At 36.7% G+C, this 25635-nt stretch overlaps 1 protein-coding gene and 1 non-coding gene across 5 annotated transcripts in view; both read right to left on the bottom strand.

Annotated features, from left to right (window-relative positions):
• Positions 1-25635, bottom strand: part of AUTS2 (activator of transcription and developmental regulator AUTS2) — a 1178499-nt gene that overhangs the window by 537439 nt on the left and 615425 nt on the right. The window lies entirely within an intron of this gene.
• LOC150009139 (U6 spliceosomal RNA) lies at positions 21724-21828 on the bottom strand. The gene has a single exon (XR_016511488.1). It is a non-coding gene; the product is annotated as a U6 spliceosomal RNA (small nuclear RNA).

Raw genomic sequence — 25635 nt, 5'->3', positions numbered from 1 at the left:
TGCTCAGGTAATTAATTCCTTTTTACTTCTTGCCTGCCCTGTGGGCAAAGCACAATTCAGTGACCACTGAAAACTCATAGGTGAAAGAATATAGTGGCTGGCAGGTATAAAGAAGGTAGAAATAAGGCCAGTGGCACTAAAGTAGAAGGGCAAAGAGGATACGGGTGGGACCCCAGAAACATAAGCTAGGGCTGAGTAACTTAAAGCAAACATTAACCAAGTAGTAGGACTGAAGCTTTAAACCAGTCCTACACCCATCAGGATCTACATTTTTTCCCCAACATTCTGTCCAGCTTAAACATAAGATGAAAATTGTATATACTGGAAATTTGGGACTGGAAAGAGAATATACCCAGTTGAAGGTATGGGGAAGAGTAAAGAGTTGTAATAAATGAGAAATGGATCTGTTTAAATGTTACAGAGTAGGAAGATTCACAAATATCTTCCTAGGATGCAATGATGGAAAGACTAAAGACAACTGGACTAGGACATAGGAATTCTAAAATTACTTATTTTTTTAATCTGTTAAATTCTTTATGGGTCACCTTGTGAGCTGCTATGTTTAGCTCTCAGTAGATGACAATCAAAGGAGAGAAAGTCTATGATTTAAGCCAACTTTATTGTTCAACTGTGACAGAAGATATCCTGTAGAGAAAGATTCTAATGCCACCACATTTTATGAGCTTCTGACCTCTGACTTTGATGCTCAGACAACATTAGATAGGTACAGAAAGTATTTTATCTTCAACATGAAAAATTACTACCATCTACAAATAGCTGTCAATCTAAAATCCAGGTGTCATCCTTAATGCTTCCCTTTTTTTCAAGTTCAACTAATCACAAGTCCTGTCCATGTTACCCCTAAAGAACTTTAAAATTAATCCACTTCTCACTCTCTATACTGCCAACACCATTGTCCACTAGGCTACCATCATTTCTCATCTCTCACCTGTACTACTGCAAAGCCTCTAAACTTGTCTCTCCAACCACACTGCCAACCATTTTCCAAACACACAGTGTGATGTTTTTCAAAATACAAACAAATGTGCTTGATTCAGTCCCTATCTAAAATCTTTCACTTCTTACTGCCCTTAGAATAAAACCACCTGTGGTGTTACATGGCCCTTTAGAATCTGAGTCCTGCTAACCTCATGGTACTCTGCCCCTTGCCTTCTTCAAAACTTAATCTTCTCCACAATCACAGCCACTTTGTATTCAATGTCCTTCCATGCTTTCTCTGCATCTAGCTAAATCCCAGCCATGTTTCACATCTCAGCTTAATTAATACTGCCTTGAGAGGGAGCTTTCTAAACTCCCAGATACAGTGGGATGTCCCAGTTATGCTCTTTCAGACATCTCAGAACCTCTGACACAATTCTGCTCTTGAGTGGTTAATATATATAAAATCACTGTCTTCCCATGCTAGGATGTCATCTCCATAAGGGAAAAGACCACATTAGTTTTGTTTGTCATCTCATCCTGGCACCTCTGAACAGTACCTAACACATACTACATGTGCAATAAGTTTTGCTGATTCGTTGGTCAGTATTGAGAAGAATATGACCAAGAGTACCAACCCTAGCTAATGACAAATGGTGGGCACAGTTACGACATGAGAACTTTATGTTAACTGTAATGGCAGGAACTTTTCTAACTAAGATGGTTCAAATGATATACAGTAGCAAACTGAAAGTAAATGGATCCTAAAGACTTGGGTAGCTACACCAACAATCCAGATAGCCATCACTTAGAAGTAATCCATAAACTTCAGAGTTTGTAGCCTTTGAAACTTCTGGATATCTAAAAGGAAGTAATCTGAATACTACACTAAAGCTTTCTTTCTCAAAAATTATCACGTGGCTATAAACCCATAAAGCCGTTATTCTAGAAAGCCATTACCACTCGCATATATTAAGCCAAAGGTACAGATCCAAGGTATCAGAGTGACCACTCCAGAAACCTTCTACAGAACTATGTCTGGGAAAACCATGAATTTTCAAAAAGGTACTAGTGACATGCTACACATAATTTTTACACATTAGCCCACTGCTGGCTGTCAGGGCGTATGTATTATTCAAACAGAGTGCACATTCAGTAATGGAAAGGGTGAGGGGAGATGCTGCCTTTAATTTTAATGTGCCTGACATACTGGAAAAAAAAATATTGGCATCTGTATGTGTATGATTGAGTGTTCTGTGGAACATGTGTTGTATGCGACACTGTTTATTATCAGTAAATGAAGCCAAAAGCTAAGTTGAAAATGAATGCTAAATTAAAAATTATATAAAATGAAGTGAAATGATTTAATTAACAGATTATAAGTGAAATGTTGCAGCACAAGAATGAATTTAGGAGAAAAAAGAAGGAAAAAAAATGTGGAAGGGGGGAAACTTGTCTTTTCCTTTTATTTCCTCAGAAATACTAATAGACACATGATGTTTGCCAGTTTTTAACCACAGTCTCTGTGACAGTCAATAAACTTACTTAATTAAGTCACCAGTTTAAAGCACAGAGTTCAAAATAAATTGCCTCCTGTTTTAAGTAAAAGGGGAGAAACAATAAAATACGATACACTATTTTCAAGACCCTAAAAGTGTAATTATTCCACACCTTTCTGGAAGTATAACAGTTATCCTCTAGAATGAAACGATATAGATATTTATTAACCACCAAGTGTCAAAAACTGCACCAGGTCCTTGGCATCAACCCTCTTACTTCTTTTCTTGCGATAATATTGTATGTATTACCACTATGATGACTCTAACTTTGAGGAGGTCACATTATTTGCTCAGGCCATCCTCGAAGGATAAGTCACAGAGCCAGAATTCAGACTCAGACCTGTTGACTCTAGTGCCCATGCTATTTCCCTTTTACCATATTGCCTCTTTCCAGAAACCTTTGGAAAAGAAACCATGAATACCCAAATAAAATTATTTCCCCATTTTGAGAGACATCTCTTAAGAACTTACTACACAGGTATATTATCTATCCCTAGTTAAGGCAACAAAGTATTTTCCTAAAGAAGAAAATAATAATTTTCATACATTAGTATCGTTCAAAGTTTCAGTACATTTAAAATAGTCATCTTTTAACCCTGGCTGCTGTGGCTCAGTGGATTGAGCATCAGCCTGCGAGCCAAGTGTCACTGGTTCAATTCCCAGTCAGGGCACATGACTACATTGCATGTCAGGTCCCCAATTGAGGGCGCAAGTGAGAGGCAACCACACAGTGATGTTTCTCTCCCTCTCTTTCTCCTTTCCCCTCTCTCTAAAAATAAACAAATAAATAATTTTAAAAAATTAAACAGTCATCTTTTTATATCAATTTATATTAATCTGATTATCTTTGTATGATTATATCTACTTTTTATACATGGGTGATCCTATGAAAAGTCCCAAGTCTTGAGGCTGGGCTTTTTACAGCTGAAATTAAGAAAAAGAGAGACAAAAAGGAATTATATATAAAATCACCAAATTACAGAAAAAAAATGACTTGAGTCTCTGTTCAGTGTGTCTATGTGGACATTTTGCATGACACAGTGTCACAAGATCCAACATACAGTTTTTCCTGCGAGGGGATATAAGATAAAGGGGAAGCAAATCAATGTTCTCTTTTTAAAGTAACTGATCCAGAGATTCTTATGCCAAAATTGTGTTGCTTTTGCCTACCAAAAAAGGAACTAAGAATTCTTATAACACAAAGCAAGTGCTGGAGTTGTCCAATTCTTTTATGAATTTCAGTGAAGAGAAATAAATCCAAGCGTTCCACAGTGCCATATGTTGTCTGAGCTGGGTAGCACAGAAATATGCAAATCAGTTCAGGAGCTTGGTCCCAGCCTCCCTAGTAAGGGAGCAGAGGTAAAAGGAAAGGGATTCTGACAGAGGGATTAGTCCCAGCTAAGCAGATGCCAGTTCACTCAGCCAGACAACTGACTGCTCTCCCCGTACTGGAAAGCCCAATGCAGCAACCAGGGAAAACTACAGAAGAGTTCAAGCAATGAGAAATGATAGTACTTTTGGTCTCCAAATTTAGCATCCGTTCATTCCTTTTTGTCACCACTCAGCAGTACTCAGGTCCTGTCACCACAAGACTATCCTTGGAAAATGAGGTCCTTCCACTTCCATTGACAGGCTAAGAATGTGTGACATTACGAATGTGCACCATTTGAAGCCTTTATCTCACAGGTCTGAGTGGTTACTGACATTGGATTGTTCTCCAAAGTCTTTTTTATTTCTTCTTACAATGCTAATGCTCTCAATATGGAGTTCTTTTTCTTAAAAAAAGAAAAGAAGTCCAGGGGAAAGTTTCAGGAAGGATAAAAAGAATAGTAAGAGGAAAGGAAGACAGAAAGAATTGAAGAGTTAAAAAGACCCACTTTTGATATGTCTGTTTGAGAGGGGAAATACCTAGGATTTTCTTCCTTTAGTAATGTTAAAATGTTCTGGCATTCCTGAGAGTAAATCAATTCTAAGCATAGTCTAGGCGACACTGCCATCTTAAACGAAGCACAGACTACAAAATAGACACAAAAGACACATGATACTCTCTGAGGTCCCCAGCAGCCACAATATCCATCGCTGGCAGTTCATTTGACATTGAATTTCCCTGCTTCCCAATCTTTTTTTCTTCCTTACTCCTCACAACGCCTCCTCCTATCGCTACCCACACAGCACACTCCAGCTTTCGGAGACTTCCTAGGAAGGTGAAGATATAAACAGATCTCTGGAAGATTTTAACTTGGGAATATATCCTATGTTTCCCAGGAAATGATGTGCACAATAGAAAAAAATAAATATGAGCTTCTACGAACATGAACTTGGTTCTTAAGGAGCTCAACCAAGAAGAGTCTTAAAATGTTACTATATATGTTAAATGGACACTGGGTTTCCTGTTAGATCTTATCACCGTTATTTCAAATGGCTTCTTTTTTATACCACTTGCTAACCTTTACCTCTGCCAGAGTGCACTGACGAGGGAAAAAAACAAAGGGCCCTCTCCACTGTCTTGGTCTCTTCTAGAAATATTCTTTAGAGTCATGAATCCACAGGGGCTTTTGAATTTAGATCACTTTTATGGTTAAAGCTAAAGCCTTTGCTGGTAATAGGAAATGTCATATGGAATCCACTGAGTAGTTATAATTTCCACTTATAAATAGAAAATATGAAGAGGGTGCCTTATCTGGGTGATTTAATACATGTCTCTGCTTATTACTGTTTTCAAAGTGCCTTTTGCACAAATCTGATTTCAACTGTGCAATAAAGATTCATTATCCTTTTACATAGCAGTCTTTGCATTTCTATGGAGGATCTAATTAGGAAAATAGAAACTATTCTATAAACAGATGCTAATCGTAAGGGAAAATGCTTTCATTTTAGAAAGAAGGTATTGCTAAACTTCACTCAGAAAAGCACTACCTCTGCGCATAGAGTGAGGGGTGGGCGTGAGAAGGGTGAGAGGAGAGCAATTGTACTTTCTTCCTGACAGAAGCCACGCGAGGATCTCACGGTAAATGTGCCCAGCAAGAATATTACTATCAAATTGAGGTGAGAGACAGAATGTACAAAATTTAATTCCTACTTAAATTTTTGTTCCTAAGAATTACTTTTTAAAAATATTGTTCCCCATTTTCTTCTCTTTTCTGTTTTCTTACAAAGACCCTAAAGCTTTTATAACTGGGGTGGGAGAGAATCCCAATAAACAATACCAGGAAAAAAGTCCTTCTCCATTTTGGAGAAAGGAGCTAGATATAGTTTTGGGGAATAACTAAAAAAGTAGACTGGAGAGATCATCTGTAAGAGATACACTGGCTTCTAGGTTAATTTTTGTTTGTTTCATTAATGAGTGATATAAAAGGAGCAATATAAAGGTAAGTTTTCTAATTAATGAACAATTCTCTGTCCTGACTATATTTAACCTCTCCACAGCACAAACATGGCTGACCATATCATGTATTCTCATTTATGAAACACTTTTTTCTCTATTTCACTGACCCTTGTTTGTCTTATATTATCTTGTACTCCTTCTCCACCTCCTTCCACTGAGTCTTCTTTCCTACCAGGCTTCTGTATGGGAGACTCTGTTCTGAGTACTCTTCTTTATTTACATTCTTCTAGGGGACTCGGCCATTCCCAGGGTTTTACATGCTGATGACTCCCAAATTCAGTTCTCTACCTTGAATGTTCTCCCAAGCTCCTAGGCTCTAACTGCCCGGCTAACATATTCTTTTGGCTGTCAATTGGGATTCCTTTCACAACATGTCAAACAAAATTACCGATTCCCTGGCTTCTCACCCTACAAATTCCTCCCTGTACAATCTCCCCCTGTATCTGCATATGGCATCCGTCATTCCATTGCTCAAGCTAAAAATCCTGGAAGTTATGCTTGACTCCTCTTTTTATCTTTGCATCCCATATCCATTCCACCTTAAGTCCTATCAAATCTATATCCAAAATAAAGCTGAAATACAACCACTTAATATTTCACTGCTACCATCCTGCCTTAAGTTACCACTCTCTCTCCTGGCCCATGCAAGATGATCTTCTAGCTCCCACACTTGTGAGTACAGTCCATTCTCCACACAACAGTGTTTCTCGAGAGCAAAAATCAGCATCACTCCCCAGGTTAAAACAGTCCTAGGACTACCCACTGCAATTAAAGACAAATTTCTACCCACAATCTTCAAAGACTCTGCACGAGTCATCCTTTCTTTCCCTTTAATTTCTCCCCTCCAACACTAAATTCCAGCCATGCTAGCCTTCTTTCTATTCCTCCAACACAAGCAGCTTTTTAGTGTCTCAGGGGCTTTGTACTTGCTCATCCTCCTGCTTGGAACACTTGTAATCCCTCTTACTATTCTTCAAAAGGCTTCCCCTTCACTCATCCCTTAAATCAGATCTTCACCACCCATACTCTATCATGTTACGGTAAGTTACCCTCTCCATAGCTTCACAGGTACCCAAACTAATCATCTGCTTCTTTATGTGTTTACTATCTATCTTTAACCTAGAATGTAAGTTTCTTGACAACTGGGTTTCTTTTTTATTCAGCATTAGAGTCCAGAACAAAGAATAATGCCTGTCTCAGAGTAGATACTTAAGAGAAAGACTTTTGTAACTAACTGACTTAACCTGAATTTTGCCATAATAACAGGATGGCATGCAGTTAGTTAGTCTAAAAGAAGTCCCTGGAATGTTGCAATGCTAAAAAACCAAAAACAGCAACAAATACACAAACCACCCTTGGAAAACTGCAATGCTACGGTTTATTCTAGTTATTTAAATAATAATCTAGTAATTTAATAGGGTAATCAATGTACATTTCCTGACTTGCTCCAAGTTGTTGATCACTGTACATAGTAGAAATAATGTTAAAATGATAAGTGAATTTGATTTCAATGCACCATATAAGTGACTTTTTAAAAAAAGCTGTCTTAAGCCACTTAATGATATTAATAACCACTCCTTAAATATTTCCTTACTTATTTTGGAACTTCACATTAAGATTTCTTAAATGAGGTGGAAGATGCATAATAACAAAACAGGACACAAACAAATACACACATACTTTTTATTATAAAAGAATATACTAATAAATCATATATTCAGTGCAATAGTGCTAAATACTTTATACTGAATTTTCAAGCATTCCTAAAAGGTGAGTATCACTGGTATTTTCATATTACACTTGAGACAACTGAGGCTTATAAAAGATTAAGTATAATCATGGTCAAAGTTAAACAAGTAAATGGTGAAGCTGGGATTTGAACCTATGGTGATCTAATTTTAAAGCCTATATCTTTATCCCTGAATACTACTTAAATGGTTATAGTGGAAAATCAAGTTTTTTTTTCCTGTATTCTTTATTAACTTTTTGAATTACCCACAAGCTTACTAAGATACTAAGGGAAACACTTCAGTGCAGATGAGCACACTCTTATTCTTTCAGATATGTCTACATTTGGTTAGGTGCCCAAATACCTACATGAGTAAGGCAGACAGCATTTGTACTGGTAGCACACAGCAGGACCCCACCCAATCTAAACACAAAGATTTGTCTATGACAGTCCAAAGCAATCCTTGCTTCTACACACCTATATAAGATATCTGGCTCCTACTAAACTATTAATGATAGAATTCATTGCAATAAACTTTATTTGAAAGATTTTAAAAGAACAAAGCCTTCACTAATGACTTTTTAATGAGAAAATACATAGTCTAATTACACCCAAGTGAAGTAATATGTGCTGATGCCGACTGTACTGAAAAAGTTTTGTTCTGTATTTCAAATTGTTGAATAAAGAAAAAAAAAAAATAACAGGAAAAAAACCCCACCTCAATCCCCAACTACAGAATGCCACATAAGGAGAATAGGATTAACAGGATGTACTCAGAGCAAGATCAATGTTTTTCAGTGAGTATTTACACAAGTCCCAAATTGCTTGTTTAGCAGTGTGTAAATTTGGCCCAAAAACTTGGTTAATGAAACCGACTAAGCAACATCAACACCACATGATGGTAATACATTTTGTAGTTAGGAACAGGTGAGGGCGGGGGAAGAGACAAGCCAGCCAGTATCTTGCATTTCTATCTTATATATACATCCACATAGATTATCTCATTTTATTCTCACGATGTCCTTGTGAGCTGGTAAGTAGCAGATAGAACACTGTCTAATAATCATTAGTGGAAATCAGAAATATCCCAGGTTACTTACTTAGCAGGCTGAGAAATCATTGTGGAACATTGTCATAGACCATATGGAATTTTAAACTAGTTTTGTTTTTTTTTTAATTAGGGTTTCATTTGTATTTTTCACTCAACTCACAATTGTCTATCAATACTTATGGAAACAAATAGAGACAAGAATAAAATAAAATACTAGAAAAAACATATAGATACAATAGATAGATATGTGCATTTCTCTGTATCTCCATATCTCCCTCCATATCTCTGCTATCATTCTCTTTCATGCCAGCCCTGAACCTTTCCTGGCTTGATTTATCATCATACATAGATAGGCTAGGAATAGAAAGTCTCAATTTCCAAGCAGCAAAATATTTTTAAAAGACATCAGAATGTGATCTTGAAAAACCAGACATAATATGAGCCAAATGTGCATAATGGGGAGAAAATAACAAGGATGGAGAAGTTAGGAGAATAGCTCTAATGCCAATTAATTAGCCATATGTCCTACAGCAAGTCACTTAACCTCACAGATCCCAGATCTCTTCCCTGTAAATTAGGGGCTGGGAACAGATGGTCCTTAAATTTTATTGTTCTAAATCTAATATTTCAAAATTCTAAGACGCTAGCACATATCCAGTTCAAGATATGACTTATTCCTTAAGGCCCATGTCTTCCAAAAAGTTTTCCTTGATACAGCTAGCAGGAACTAACATTTTCCCTCTTTTTAAAGCTTATTCTACTGTGTCTGTTCCTCTCTGCAGTGATCAAGAGTTCTAGTCAAAGGCCTGAGTTAAAATCCTAACCAACTGTCAGACAGAGATAGCAACAGTACCTACCTGATGGGATTATTAAGAGGATTAAATGAGATGATGTACACAAAGTGATTAGAATAGTGCTTACCACATAATAAGTGCAGAATAAATATTAGTATCAGTGGTTGCAGTTGTTATTTATGGTTGAGTTCACTCAGCTTCAGGTATGCTACTATCTTGCCTAATGTTTCTGTATCACACCTCTTCTAGGATTCACAAAGCTTTTAAAGATGGCTATTTCCTTGATCTACCAACTCAAAATCTTATGAGCCAGAGAAACATGAACCAAAGTGCTCTTCGTTCAAGGGTATATGCCTTTCTTGCTCATCCAATCATGAGTCCCAGTCAGGAATGAATTGTGGCTTATCCATTTCTTTTTCTCCCACCTGGTGCCCAAGATATTCCACAAATTCACTGAATGCGAATGCTAAGGGCGCACTACCTGGTTTTAGCAGTAGACGGCGGTTGTCAATGTTTAAATACTGGAAAGCTGGCTTTTGCTACTTACATAATGGTCTGATTCATTCTTTCATGTTCAACAAATATTTGTTGAATCTTTACTATGTGTCAAACCCCGTCTAGACCAGGCAATTCTAGAGTGTACCACACTGACAGTGTATCTGACCTCCTGGAGCTTACGGATTAGCAGTGACAGCAGATACTATATCATTACAAATACAATTAATCACAAACATGATTAGCATTACAGAGGAAGCTGGGGTTTGATGTGATACAAGTGAAACTAAAAAACACACACACACACGCACATACACAATGTAGATATTTATTAGGTTATCTATTGTGATTTCAGTGGTGAAGCCAAGGTGATGGGTACAGCCACCAAACTCAAATAATCTGCTCTATTTGCTATATAGTCAAATTAATATTAAAATTTTAAAGAACTGGTCTTGATTTCTGTAAGTTTAGAATATTTAAAATAAAAATTAAACCCACAGGTGGAAGATTATATAAACATAATTACTATGGTAAAAATGTGGATGTTTCATTCCCCTGGACCATAAGGATAATACTTAGTCTTTCAGATGGGGAAATCTCATATATCAATTCAACATTTATTGGTCACCAGGTGCTTGTGATATGCTCTGGGGATACAATGATAAATAGAAGGTGCCTCCCTTTCAAGAGTATGTATTACAGTGTGGGGGTAGCAGGGCAATTAACCAAAAGGAATCCTAAGGGGACTAAAACCTTTAAACTTAGCTTTTCTTATCTAGCTGCAAAATCTATGCTGCTATAAAGGGTCTTTATTGAGCCACAGAGCACCCTGTTATTTGTGAAAAAATATGTATAACCACACTTTCTCTCTTTCTGTGTCTATTTCTCTTGGCCAAAGTTGAATAAGGCAAAAGACTAATTATTATATGGTAAATGCTGACTCTATTACTTAATCAACTTGTTCATGACATTTAAAGAAAATGAGCTCCTGGAGAGAGCAGACAATGTCATCTAGTCCTGCAGTTCCACTACAAACATCTGGGCAAGCAACCTGGTATTAACAATGTAGGAATACAGTAGTGAGGACTGGTTCAACATACTGAATGTATTACCATCCCTCTATAGATTCAATCATATACATCTATAATTCTAAAAGTACGACCCAGAAAAAAACATTTTCATTTATTCAAATTGCAATATATTCTTCCTCGGGATCTGGATGCCACCATCTTTAATCAACCTGGATAAATTGTAAGGAAAATAAATAATTAAAAGATGAAAAATTGGTGTTATTTTAAAATGTATAGGTGTGTGGACATACATGTCTATGCACATACAGATGCTCAAACTAGCATTATACGAGATCTGTCTGAAAAAAGTCCAGCCAGCTACTGTTAATATAATGAAAATGGTTTTCGCAACATCCACGTATCCTGGCAGCCAAAAAGAGTAGACTGGAATTCGCGCGTGTACTAGTCAGTGGGGGTGGTAGATACCTTTGAGTGAGCATGTGTACTGCTGTGGGCCTCACATTCAAAATGACTGAGCAGGTAGAGCAAGGAATCTGCATCAAATTTTGCATTAAGCTTGAACTTTCCTCCACATAAATTATTCGGATGATTCAGAAGGCAGCAGCTGTGGGCAACTGGTGATGGGCAGCTTCATCACAACAACGTGCCTGCTCATGCATCACCTCTCGTGCGGAGTTTTTTGGTGAAACATCAAATCACCCAGGTGACTCAGCCCCACTACAGCCCAGATTTGGCGCCCTGTGACTTCTGGCTTTTCCCAAAACTAAAATCACCTTTGAAAGGGAAGAGATTATAGAACTTCTATGAGATTCAGGAAAATATGATGGGGCAGCTGATGGCAATTGGGAGAACTGTGTGAGGTCCCAAGGCACCTACTTTGACAGGGACTGAGGCATCATTGTCCTGTGTACAATGGTTCCTGTATCTTCTTCAATAAATGTCTCCATTCTTCTTATTACATGGCTGGATACCTTCTGGACAGCCCTTGAACAGTGACTTTAGAAGTAGAAAGGATTAATTTGCATTTGTGTGTTTAGGAGGTGAAAGAATTAGGAATAGTAAGAATTTCAGCAATTATTTAGTCTAGTTCTCTCATTTTTTGGAGAAAACATGTTAAAAAAAGTTTATTTGTTGCTCAAGAACAAATAACTAACAGGTAGTAGAGGTGGAAATAAGAACCATTTCTGACTCCAAAAACAGGGCTTTTTTCACACATAGCAAATGTGTATTAAGAGAGTGTGTTCATGTATACACAAAGATGAAGTACGTAGTTAAGATTCTGGCACAAGGAAAAAGTATTTAATTAGCAATAATATGCTATACGTTTCTATTTATTCTTGATATTAGCCATAATTATCATTTTGTATGCTGAATGTAAAGAAGACAGCTTCTTAAATCTTTTTCTTAAAAGCAAAATAATGGCTATCTCAGGCTTGGACTTAACTACTACTGTAACTTTTCTGACCTCAAAAAATAGTCAGGCAAATGAACACTAATAGTACCTGAACTCTTGAGCCTACCCACAACTAAAGTCCACCAAAAGTTTGCCAATCAGTATGTCTTGATGGGAAAAGTCAGTCTAATCTTACTGTTTGCTGATTTCAATTTATTCCTTTAAAATGAAAGTAAATACAGGGAATGATGTTTTATTTAAGAACCTAATTCCAGAGACATCAAGGCATTAAAGCATGTCTCTGTAGATGGTGCCATTACTGATCAAATCTGGATTATTTTTATTCAGCTGCTGCAACCAAATATCCAGATGTGTAGAGAATAATACAGCACGTGATGGTTCCAAGGTGACAAGCTCTAAATCCTCCCTGTGCCACATGAAATTCAATTATATCTGTTGCTTTTATTATTCAAAATATATTAGCAGTTCACCTAGTCAGTAAGAAATTCTCCTCTACTTGATTCGGTATAGCTTTTACAATAGAAGAAAGGAGGGGAGGAGTGTTGGGGAGAAGGACAAAAATGTGTTTCTCTCCCCCGTTCCCCACAAGCAGATGTGAAGCCACTGAAGCCAACTGATTTCCCAAGCCCAATTATTTCATTGTGCTTCTCCTCCTCAACAGTACACTTTACCTAGGGACACAGTCTGCCCCAAACACCACAGCACCTAATGCAGTCCCTGCAGCAGTCTCAATTTCATCGCTTCTAACTAATAGGCAGTGGTATTTTATCCCCAAACAGATCAGAGCTCTTCTCTCCACATCTTCCTCCTACAGAAAGAAAAAAAAAAGGGGGCGGGGGGTGGGAGGCAGCTACTCTGATGAAAGAGAGCATTCATTCTCACTGCCATCCCTTCCTAACTGCCTAATACCTGCCTTTCTTAATGGCTCAACATCCTCACTTAATCCAATCGAGGAGTTTCTTCCAGATAATGACAATAATAGGTGTTTCCTCGTTACTGTTAGCAGTAACACTAAACATCAGGAGTCTATACATTCTGCAGTAGCTACAGGCAGACAAACCAAATTTTGCTTTCCTTGAAGGACCTCTAAAATTGATTGCCCAGAGAGTATTTTAGGATTGAGAGAGAAAATAAGGAAGTAAGAGGACAATGCACCTCTCCTGAAATTCATTAAGGTCTTTGGGAGATGCTGGCCAGAGGTCGAAAACAAGGATTACAAAATACTCCCATTCTCTTCCACCATTTCAGAGTGGATTTAATATTCCTATGACAAGCATAACTCTAGTTCTCATTTGGGTTTATGTCTTTAAAATGAATCTGATCTCCAGAGGGAGTTTTCACTATCCAAGGCCTCACTTTATCTCCCCACAAGATGATGGAATTCATGTTTTTCTTAATCCTTAACACTTACGTTAATAACTGTGTCTTACTGAAGTTTTCCCATTCAATAATTTAAACATTTTTAGGAAGGACTTCTTAAAAGAGTCTACTTATTATTTTCAAAACCGATTCTTTAAAAAGGTTGCACATACTTTTAGATGGCATTCCTGCCATCTTCCAGGGTTCCCACCCATGTGGAGAATTCAAGAAAATGTATTGAGAAACCCAGTCCAAAGTCAGGCTGAACAAATACTACAGCTATTTCCTAAAATGTAACACCTCCCAATTCCCCAGGGACAACTTCTGTGCTGCCTGAGATAAGGTCTCTTACATAATGTGGGAAAGAATCAAAACAGTTAATTCAAATAGCTCTTAACATACTGCTAGGGCTCAGCAGCTCTCTTCTTAAGGCAAGATACCACAGTAACATTTAATTACATTTGACATTTAGCTTCAGGTTCCATAAGTCTTCCTAAATTATCTTTTGGGTCAAAAGAGACCTGAATTTTCCGACCTAAGACAGTTACTATTAACTTCAAAGTTAAAACCCCTGACTGGCTTGGGATGAAAGAGACAGCAGACAGGTAGTTATAAACACCACAGTCCCTCAAGGAAACAAAGCCCCCTTCCTCACTGATGCTCCTGTCTGGAAGATATGTGAGCATTCTAACAGCATTCAATGTTCCTGAACTAGCAAGTGGGGCATGGTTAGTCCAGAAGGCAGCTAAAGTGGGCTATAATAAAGATCAATGAAAATGGGCTTCTGATAAAGCCATTATACTTATATTCATTAACCTACATATATGGACACTTTCCAGGTTCAAAGATGGTCCCTTCTTTCATCTTTTTATAGTACAATGACAGATTTTGGTAAATAAGTGACCAAGAAGAAGAAAATGTTCTGATTATTAAAGGCAGACATGAAGAAGCCTAGAACTAAGTGAACTCATTGTGTTGAGCAATATTCTTTACAGAAAAGAAAGAAATCATAAGAATATACAAGAAAATAATAAAAGATTATAAAAGCGAATTCTAGGTTGGATCTGAGACTTAAATAACCCTGACAGTAGGTTGTATGAATTGCTACAGTTTCTTCCCCAGAGGCAAACCTATCTGAAACAGTCCATGGCTGGCAAAGGCCTGCTTTATCAGGTTAGGAAATTATGCTGGGTTAGTTTAATCTGAATAGTGCCCTTTGTAGAGATTAACATTTTTTTAAATCTTCTTCCCAGTGCTTATTATTTTGTTTTGTTGCAAAAGTCAATGATTGTTTTTTAAAAGGCTCTTCATTTAGGCTCTGCTATGAGAACCTGAGCAAGTTACTTTACCTCTCTAAACCTCAAGATTTCTACCCATATAATGAGGTACTATTTAGAAGTCAATGGTGTGGTTTAAACACAATTCTGCATGTAAAACATTAGCACTGTGCCTAGCACAGAGTAAGGGCTCACTAGGTGTTAGTTTCTGTGAGTATTTGCATTCAAGATACACACCTGTCTATGTTTTTACTTCATTGACTTATAATCATTTCTAATTAGTGTCTTCAAAAGAAATTCATTTTCTTACTGTGTCTGATAAGATGAAAACACATATTTTAGATCATGTCAAGTAACCAAGAAGGGCTCAGGGTTCTGTAGCCTTTTGACTCTGTCAAGGGAGGATGCCATCAAAGTTTAAGGAACACAGATCTGGCATAAAACAGCAGGTCTAGGTGTAGTCAGGCTTTGTACAGACTGAAAACAAAGGCAGTAGAGTGCCATTTATGATTATAACTATGGATTACAAGAATCCCACTGGGTGGTCACCATCCAAATTCAATTCTTTTTCATCACCATTTATCCTCTCTTTACCTTCTTCTACCTGCCCCCATACCTCGCATTTCCCTCTTGTAATTACCATAGTGTTTCTGCATCTATGAGTTTGGTTTTTCTGTTTAATCCCTTCACCTTTTTCACCCAGCCTGGCTCTGACAGCTCTTAGTCTGTTTTCTGTATCTATGAGGTTGTTTCTATTCTGTTTATTTACTTTATTGATTAGATTACACATATAAAATGAAATCATATGGTATTTGTCTTTCGCTGATTGGCTTTTACACAGTACAGTATACAGATGATTTACTATAGAATTGTACACTTGAAACCCATATAACTTTATTAACCCATGTCACCCCAATAAATTCAATAAATTTTTTTAAAAAGAATATACTGTCCTATGAGCAACAATGGCACAGAACTGTTTGTAAATGCCAGAATGGTCAGTATGAATACAAAAGGGGAGGGTAACAGGGCTTGCCTAGGAGCTGAGGGGACACGGGATAAGACAGATACTTCACTTTTCCTTATGTGCTTTGTTGTACTCTCTGAATTTATTTGATGTGTGCATCACTGTTTCAATGTAAAAGAGAGAGGGGAAGGGACGTAGTTATGTGGTTTTTTTAACAAACAAACAAAGAAACAATCCCACTGGGTTAACTACATTCTCATCATTTGGCTTTCTTCCTCTCTTCTCTGTGCACATACTGGCTTTCTCAGATTAGTGCTAATATTTTCCAGGGTTCAAGTCTTGCTTTCTTTTTGCCTGTCAGTCAGAATTCTCACATTCACACAGGAGAAGATGATAGCAAATGCAAGGAGCCTCTCTTTAACACCCTGACTCCCCCTCCATGTCATTTTTCTCCCTAAATTAGGAGTCCATCTGTCCATCCATATTCCATTTAGAACATCAGTCGTCTCAGTGGAGATCATGCCTTCAGAGTTCCTTTATGCCTTCAGCGTTCCTTTATGCCTTCAGCTTTCAGTTCGCTGCAGTGTGACATGTTCAGACCAATAAGGATTTTCCCTGTCTTTACACTGACAAGTGAGAAGTGAGAGTTTAAACATGCTAAAGGTAATTAGCACTAAGGCTTTATACATTCTCAAGTTCATCTTAGCGAGCATGAGGAAGTGGCAGCCTTATCCTGCTCTCTTATTTAGTTCCATGATCTTTTCTCAGCTTCTCACTTTCTGCATCTGTGTTGAGTTAGTAGCACTTTCCAATTAGTCAACTATTATTAAAGACAGACTTTGTTTGTTTGTTTTAATATAGACATTGTTTGCTGAAGATACATCAAAAGTGACTTGAAAGTAGTAGTATAAAACTTTCCTTTCATTTGGCAATTTTACGGAAACAAATTCCAAATGAATATTCTAATTCATCAGAATTAGAAGGCACACACTGAATTTATGCACTAACTAAGAAATTTTACATGAGACAGGGATTTTTTTTCTCCTTGATATAAAAGTATAATCAATAAGAGACACTCTTCTTAACAGAAAGAAAGGGAAGAACACAATATTGTTAAATGCCTACTGTAAAATTTATAGTAACCTACTGAGTTCACAGTAAACTCTATACGTTATTATAAACTACTACAGGTTACTGTCACCATGATTTCATTTAATTTTCTCAAGATCACTTTGAGTAAGGTATTACTGGTCCCATTTTTATAGTGAGAGTAACTGAGATGGGGTAAAGTTAAATAATTTGCTTAAAACCACACAGTTATTTAAAGCAAGTGTCTGAAACCAATGACCACTTCCTTTGTCTCCCCTTATATGGAAAAAATTGTCCTTTTAAAATTAAATCAGGATAGTTAAAATGGTTACAAATGATGTGTTGCACTTATTCACATGGGAGACAATATATTGCAGCAGAAAAATGTGAATAAATCTGTTAATTGTTTTATGATTATACTTTAAATCAAGAAAAAACTACAGTCATTATAAACTACAATACAAAATACACCCTCCTACTATGCCTGACTATGAAATAAGATATGTAGGGTGGTAATTTGACACATAAACAGAAACTTGGGCTTGTATTACTAGCTTTCACATTATTAGGAAAGTAGTGGATCACGTTATGGAAGATCCATATACAATGTGACATATCATTATACTATCAAAATGCACAATAACTGAAAGCAAATTCAACAAAGCTTCAATAATATATTGTACTTAAACCTAATGCTTGAAGAATATGCTGTGTTGATGCTTCTGGAAAAAACAAACCATCGAATCTCAGGGGTATACGTTACCTACAGATAAATTTTACAAAGTGTGAAATGGTTAAACACACTGAAATGAACATCCTATGGTTGAAATGTTCATTTTCTTCATTCTGGACAAAATTATAAGCACTGGGATTATACTAGAGTGTATACATTGTAAATCCTATAATAAACTCCTATTGCTTTTATAAGTATAAAAAGGGCTATGTTAGGTTAAATAGAATTTAAACAACACCAGTAAAAAAAGAGCAACACAAATGGCCACCAAATTCTCATTTCTACAATAATCAACTCCAAGCAGATTTAGGGAAATATTACCTCATGATAATATATGAATGACAGCTAATCTTGTTACTGAAATGGAGTAACTAGAACTCAACCAGACTGTGAGATGAACAGCCCTTGGGTCAGAATTTGATCCAGCAAAAAAAAATGCAGCAGTGAAGAAATTTGTGTAATGATAACTGAGTAAGCAATAGACAATTAAGGAATTTCCAACAGCTGCTAGGAGTTAAGATGCGCCAACTGGCATGAAAGACAATTTTAATACTAATTATCATATTTAAAAGAAAACAAAGTACTCCATTTACTCTTTAATGTACAGTATTTCTCATTCCATTCAAACATCCACTTAAGCAAAATGAAATCTAAGACGCATTACCTAGCAAAGGTTTTACTCTGATTAAATGCCAATCAACACTTACTAATGCATGTTTGGCTAAAGCCTCAGGTATGGGAGAAAGTGCAAAAGGAAATGAGAGCATAAAAAGGGTGCTAAGCTATTGAGCAATATTCCTTCTAACTGTGGTTTTTGTTAGGTACATAACAAACACTTTGTTCTGTAGTCTCTTGTGCTCAGAAGCAATCTAGATATCACTAAGGAAACAATCTGAAAAGATATTAATCATACATAATGAACCATTCAGCTACTGTTCATCCTTAACACGCTCCACCCCAAACCACAATTAGCATTGCACCAGGGACAAATAACCCCTTCAGGCTGATATACATTGCTCTACAGAACATGGCTTCACTAGATGGATAACAAACAGATAACAGCAAACTCAATGTGGGTAGGGGGGTCAGTACCTTCAAAACAGCTGAGATCTCAGGTGATCTGTATGTCATAATTCATCCTCCCTCCCTCAGTATCAAGAAATGAATGAAAGGATCTCTCAGGATGCTCAAGACAGAAAAGAAACTGTTAAGTGTCAGCAACCTTACATATACCATCTCATTTAGTATCTCACAGATATGTTTATACCCATTTTACAGATATAGAAACTGAGACTCAAGCAGGCAAAGTAGCTTCTCACATAGATATGATGGCTCCAAGCCTTATATACCTAAGAAACTTTCCTTATTGAGGAAATCAATAATTAAATATTGCCTGGAGAAAAATTCAGCGTCATGGCCGGGAATCTGGCTTACATAAAGCAAAATACTACAGTCCCATTTTTCCTCCTCTGGTGTTTACTGTCTTCTTTCTCAAAGTCCACATATATTAAATTTTGGCCATAAGATTTCCTTCTTTGGTTTTTGATTGACATCATTTTCCTTCATTACCATCTAATTAGAATTGGTAGGGGAACTTACAGGCACACTCTCCGTTGAAATGAGGGTGGGCCCGGGCAGTCGGCTCTCTACTTGCAGCACTGACATCATCTTTGGAACAAAGAACTCAGTCCTTCTTTCATCAGGTTACTCTGGGTAATCACCAGTGCTGAGCAATCCTTGCTATAATTCTTATAATTCTTGGAAACCTTTGGCTTATTTCAAGTTTCATTTAGGAGCCCTTTTCTTTACTAGAGATATAGACAAATACATATCTAGACTTATAGACAAACAGCTAGACAATAAAAGAAAACAAAACACCCATCTAAGTTCACAGGCTAGGAAATGGTGGAATTCCCTAACAGGGAACACAGCTCATATTTAGAGGATGCTGAGAGTCAATCTCATATGAAGTTCTTAAAAGTTCTAAAGAAAATACAGGGTTCAGTCCTCTCATTCTTCAAACTGCTGGTGTAATTACCAAATCCTACAGTTCTTTTTCTCAAGCTCACACCTGATGGGCTGCTTATTTCAGACAGAATCACAGGTAACCCAACTCATTTCTACTCTACTGATGGAGATTACCCCTCCTCCCCTAGTCCCTCAGGACATATCTTCCTAAATCTCTTTCTATGATCATTCCCACATCAGGCAGATCTCATCTCCATTTTTCTGCGCTCCTCAATCTCAAGGCGCTGTCCACCTATGTAGCCTCCTGGCCCTTCTCAGAGCAGCTGCCCTCCTCTCTCTCCTGGAAGATCTTCCCTAAAATACTTGGCCTTCCCTTAGGCCGTAGCTTTCTAGACAAAGGTTACCTTAAGTGAGTCTGCCAATTATCTTTGTGCATCTAAGATAACATATCTTTGAAATGTAAAATGCTTTTTTTTCCAGTCACCTCAAAGGCACAAGAGTAGGCACCACAGCACTAGACTCCATTGCTTTCTTGTTCCCCACATACATCTACATGTGATGTAAATGTTAACGATCCTGTACCCACCAACGTAAAAGAAGTATGTGTCTCTCCATTTTGCTTTTTATCCAATCTCAGAGATTTTCTACCACCAAAGGATTTCACATAAACCCCACTCAAGTCTCTTCCTTTTACTTGAATGTATACAATAAGCCACAAAACTGTCATTTTCTGGAGTATTTTCTTAATCTGTTGCTTCCCATTAATTGCCGTCAGTTTGACTCAAATAAACTCATAAAAATTCTTAAAAACAAAACAAAACAAAACAACAACAACAACTTGGCCTTTCAAGGCTGGCCCTTACTCAAACAGCTGTGGAATCATAATCCTGGCCTCAATGAGAAGTATGTATGTCTGCACAGAAGCACTCAACAAGTCCCTGGCACACAATGCCCCTCAATAACTGTCAGTGTATCACCAATATTAATGAATGCAATAGGATAAGGAAGTAAATTAAGATTTATAACCAATTTTAGGGGGTTAATATGACTTGTTTATCAAAAACCTGGACTTTATCAAGTGAATTATTATATACTCAAGGCTTTAGACCCTTCCCTTTAGTAGAGAAACAGTCAAGTCATTCTGGCAGAAGTAATGATGGCCGGAGAGTGCCGATTGCCATTAATATGACAAAGCTATCTTTCAGCTACTTGACACAAGCACCAGTAATTTCCTTTTTGGTGGGATTCCAAAACAAGGCTAGTTGAGCATGTCTGACAATCTATATTCTTCCTCTTAGTCTTATTACTACACTTGTCGATTCTTAGATATCTGATATCAACAGAACAGTCCTTTGAAATTTATTCAGTCTAAGGATCCATTAATTTGAATAATAGGTTCAGATGCTTTTAGTGTCAGAATTAGTAGTAGCTGTGACAAAGCTTCCCTCATGGAAAATCAAGGCTGAATAACTGCTTTATTGCAGTCTAATTTTTCACTAGATGGCCTCTTAATCAAAGAGGAAAGCTTTGGCCACATGAATATTTAAGCATAATCCAGTCTATATGCACCTGGAAGACAAGGGAAAAATATTCATGCAATCATTTCAATCAGAAGCCATTATAAATGATTTAACAGTTAATTATCTTAGTTTATTTCCATATATCCATATGATCTAAGATATCTTAGATCAAGGATAAGGTGGCCATTTTCTTAAACTTATCCTGAACACCATGATACACACTTTAAACATTATTCTTAAACTTGAAAGTATAATATTCTTAAATTATACATTTAACCTAAACATCACATAAACACTATTCTTACATATGTGACTATCATGTAAAGATTAAAATGTTACAAACAAAAATGGAGTGGAAACTCTTCCCTGTCACATTATATTCTCAAGTCCATATTTTTTTCCCCATATTTTTTAAAAATGTGGACTTCTTTGTGAATTTGTGTGTTATTCTTATACAGGGGCCATGCTAATCTTTTTTATATCATTCTAATTTTACTTTATGTTCTACTGAGGCGAACTCATGTTCATATAAATTTAAAAATTCTTTGGAATAGCTTTTCTACTAATCTCCTACTCTTACATTAAATATATTGTCAAGTCAAAATTAGATTAGCAAAGTCATTATATTGATGAGTGGTTAAGAATATGGATTATAGAACTAGAATACCTGAGTTTGAATCCTGACCCTACCACATATTAGCTACAAGACTTTTGGCATGTTCTATATAACCTCTGATGCTTCAGTTTCCTTATCTGAAACACTGGGATAATAGAAGTACCTACCTCATAAAACTGCTCTATTATAATTACTCATTTTATATGTGCCATGAGTGTTAATAATCATTATCATTACCAACACCTATCTTTATAATATGTGATCAACTTATGTCTTGGTTCAGGAGTGGCAGTAAGCAACAAATGTAAACAGAAAGTCAAAACATATTGACAAGCAACATCCTACTCTCACACAAAAACAACTTGACAAGAGTATAACAAAATTATATATTTTTAATCCTCACCCAAAGATATGTTTATTGATTGTAGAGAGAGAAGAAGGGAAGGAGAAGGTGGGGAGGGAGAGAGAAAGAGATCAGTTGCTTCCTATACACACCCCAACTGGAGATTGAACCCACAATGTAGGAATCAAACCCGCAACTTTTCTGGTGTACTGGATGATCCTCAAACCCACTGAGCCACCCAGCCAGGCAGAAAGACCTCCTATTAAGCAGAAAAAAAGACGTAATTAAACCCTCCTTAAGTTTCTTATTTAAGCCGATAAACAACAAGTAAACAACAGCTGGTCTTCAGGCTCAATCATCACCCAATGATGAATGCTTCCTGTGTGGCTTCTAAGGGAAAATTGTAGAAAATAAATTCCTATAAACAAATTGGTGTAGTTTTTCCTGGCTTTCAAACATAAAGACAACGTTAGGTTTTTCAGACATCATACCAAAATTTCCATAAAATGCAACCTCATTATATATAGCTGTATTGATAATGTACTTTAACTCTGATAAAGCCCAAGCAACTAAGAAATTACCTTTTGCCACCATGAATGCTAAAATTTCATTCTGAGAGGTAGATCTAATCCATACTGAAATATTTCCTGTAATTATCTCCTTCAAAGCAGACCATATTTTTTTTTTTTGAAATCCTCATTTTCCAAAACAATATATATATATATATATATATATATATGGACAGAAAAGGAATGCTGTATGTAGTAAATCATACATTTCTAACCGGGCAGGTCTTGGTGGGAAGTCATGCCCCAGGCACATAACTTTTTAGGCAAAAGGCCTATCTTTGCCTTAAGCAAACCCTGTCCATTCATTCAATGCATCTGAGATCACACACCTTTGAAAAGCCTCTTTTCAGACTCCTCCTTCTAAGATAGTAAATAATGTTAGCTATTCTGTAATCCAATCCTGGCTTTGCTTTCTCCCACCTTCATGTGATCTTCCTTAAGTTCTCTCCTTAATTTGAAATGCATAAAAGAAAACGCAGAACTGTTATTCTATGGAGCATTTGAGATCTTGCTTCCTGGCATATGTTGTCAGTTTTGCTCAGATAAACTCTTATAAAAATTCTCTAGAGATTCAGACATTTCTTAAGGCAACATATTTTTTTAATGTAAAATTTCAATATTTAATACAACATTTTTTCCTCAATAAACTCTAAGTCTAGATCTCTTACTCTCATACAAATCCTGTTGGCCTGCAGAGCAAAGAGCAAAGCACTACTATGCCACTAGTGATGACATGTTCCAAGAATAATTTAAAACTTGTATCATATATTAATCAATTTTTATTCTTTGATTGCACATATGGAAATACTCGAAGGTCTAAACTATATAGGCCTGAGTCTAGGTTGGTAATGCTTCCGAAAAGCACATGATCTCCAAAAGTAGAACAAAAAGTAGTATCTTCGTGACTGACTTTTCAGTCCTAAATAGCATGAAACAAAGCCTCACTTTGACTCTTCTTTCTCTGCAAGCCATAATGAAATTATTTGTTCAATCTTCAGATTAATGCCATACATATTCTTCTGCTATTATAAACAGTGAAACAAGTGGCCTCGCACACAAGAAAAGGCCTAAAAAAAGCATTGATTTCATGATTAGTTAAGGTCATAAAAAGTAGTTTAATGTTATCTGGGCCCAAAACGAAACCTTTGGTTTTTATGCCTCAAATTATTTGCTGTACCTGATGGACAGGAACAATTCAAGGGTGTTGGAATGAACTGTCACAATACACTAGTGAGTATCAATTCCTGAAGGGTCTACTATGTGCCATCCTTTACTAAATAGTGGGAATAAAAAAATGAGTAAAAATTACTTCAAGAAGTTTAAAATCTAATGAAGGAGACAGATATGCATAAATACCTATATAATGTGAGGTATTAAATAGTATTTCAAAAGCATCTGATAGTCACATTTGGTGGCAGACATATTTATCTCACTGTCATCTATAAGTTATAATTAAGATGAACAGTTCTAGGGTATGTACATCTTACAGTAAAATATAACTTGAAAGAAAGGAAGCCCCCAAAGAAATCTGTACAAGTCACAAAACAGAATTTAATATTGAAAGAAAAGGACCTTGCCTGGGTTTAGTATCCTCAAAGGCACATCTCTAACTACTGAAGGTACTTCTAATCTGTAGCCACTAGATAAGTACAATGGATTTTTTTTCTTCTTTAGTTTCAGACAGCCTTTGGACCAGAAAATAAGAGGGCTGAGAAAGCCTCAAACCTTGGAACAGTCAAAAACCTGTCTAGTCAAGAAGAACAGTTATATGTGAATCTTTGCTTCAATTACTTCATAATTCAAAAAGTACATATTGACCATGAGGTCAGATATTGTCCTAAAACTTGGGAATACTAATAAGAATGACAGCTAGATTATACTGCAGTGGGAGAGACACACAACCAACAAAGACATAGCCAGAAGGGAAAAGGTGTAGTACCTTAGTTCTAGAAGAAATGTAGGGTCAGATCCAGAACTTCTTATCTCTGGGAGGCAGAACTCCTGGGAAGCCTTCCCTAGCATCTGCAAAGACTTTTTCCTCCAGCCTTGGTACTTGCCTTCTCCGTGTCTAGTTTGGGATTACTATCCACATTCTGTGGCTACTCATCTTTTTATTGGTACACAACCAGTTGGTTTTCTTCTTGAGTTCAGGCATGGTAATTACACTTATCTGAATATGCTCTTCAGCAAAAGAACAATGTGAAAAAATTTTAATCTAAGAAAAGCTGTCAACTGAAGAATTGACAAATCACTAGTACACTGAATTAACGGGACAAATGATAAATTTTATTTATTTTTTGAGAGAAGGAAAGGAAGAGAGAAAGAGAGGGAGAGAAATATCAATGTGTGAGAGAAACATCTATTGGTTGCCTCTTGCATGCACCCAACCAGGTGATGCCTGTACTCAATCCACTGAGCCACATCAGCCAGGGAGTGCTGACCCTTCTTAAAGAAAATCTTACTCTTCAGAATTTCTCTCAAAAACTCACCCTCACTGGCCAAACTGGAATAGATACTTCTGCTTCCTCTTTAAATTTCAGTTCTTTTGGTTGTTACAAAATGATAGAACAAAATTAAAGGAGTGTTTGTGAAGCTTTCTTTGGCCCCAAGCTATTTTGGCCAGAGAACAGTTAGAAGAAAACTCCCTTATTTCATGGTTAATTAGTGAGAGTGCTTCATGCATGCCCATGGAGGGTTTTCCAGCTGTCCAAGTCTGTAGGGTGTGGTAGGAGCAGATAATGGCTCTAGAATATTGTTCTTTGGGATTTTTCTTGCCATATAAAGTTCTAAGAATGGC

The sequence above is a fragment of the Furipterus horrens genome, unplaced genomic scaffold, assembly GCF_987537825.1.
Source record: "Furipterus horrens unplaced genomic scaffold, mFurHor1.1.pri manual_scaffold_5, whole genome shotgun sequence".
Taxonomy (NCBI): domain Eukaryota; kingdom Metazoa; phylum Chordata; class Mammalia; order Chiroptera; family Furipteridae; genus Furipterus; species Furipterus horrens.
Note: the sequence above shows the minus strand (reverse complement) of the source record. Positions and strands in the feature narration are given on the sequence as shown.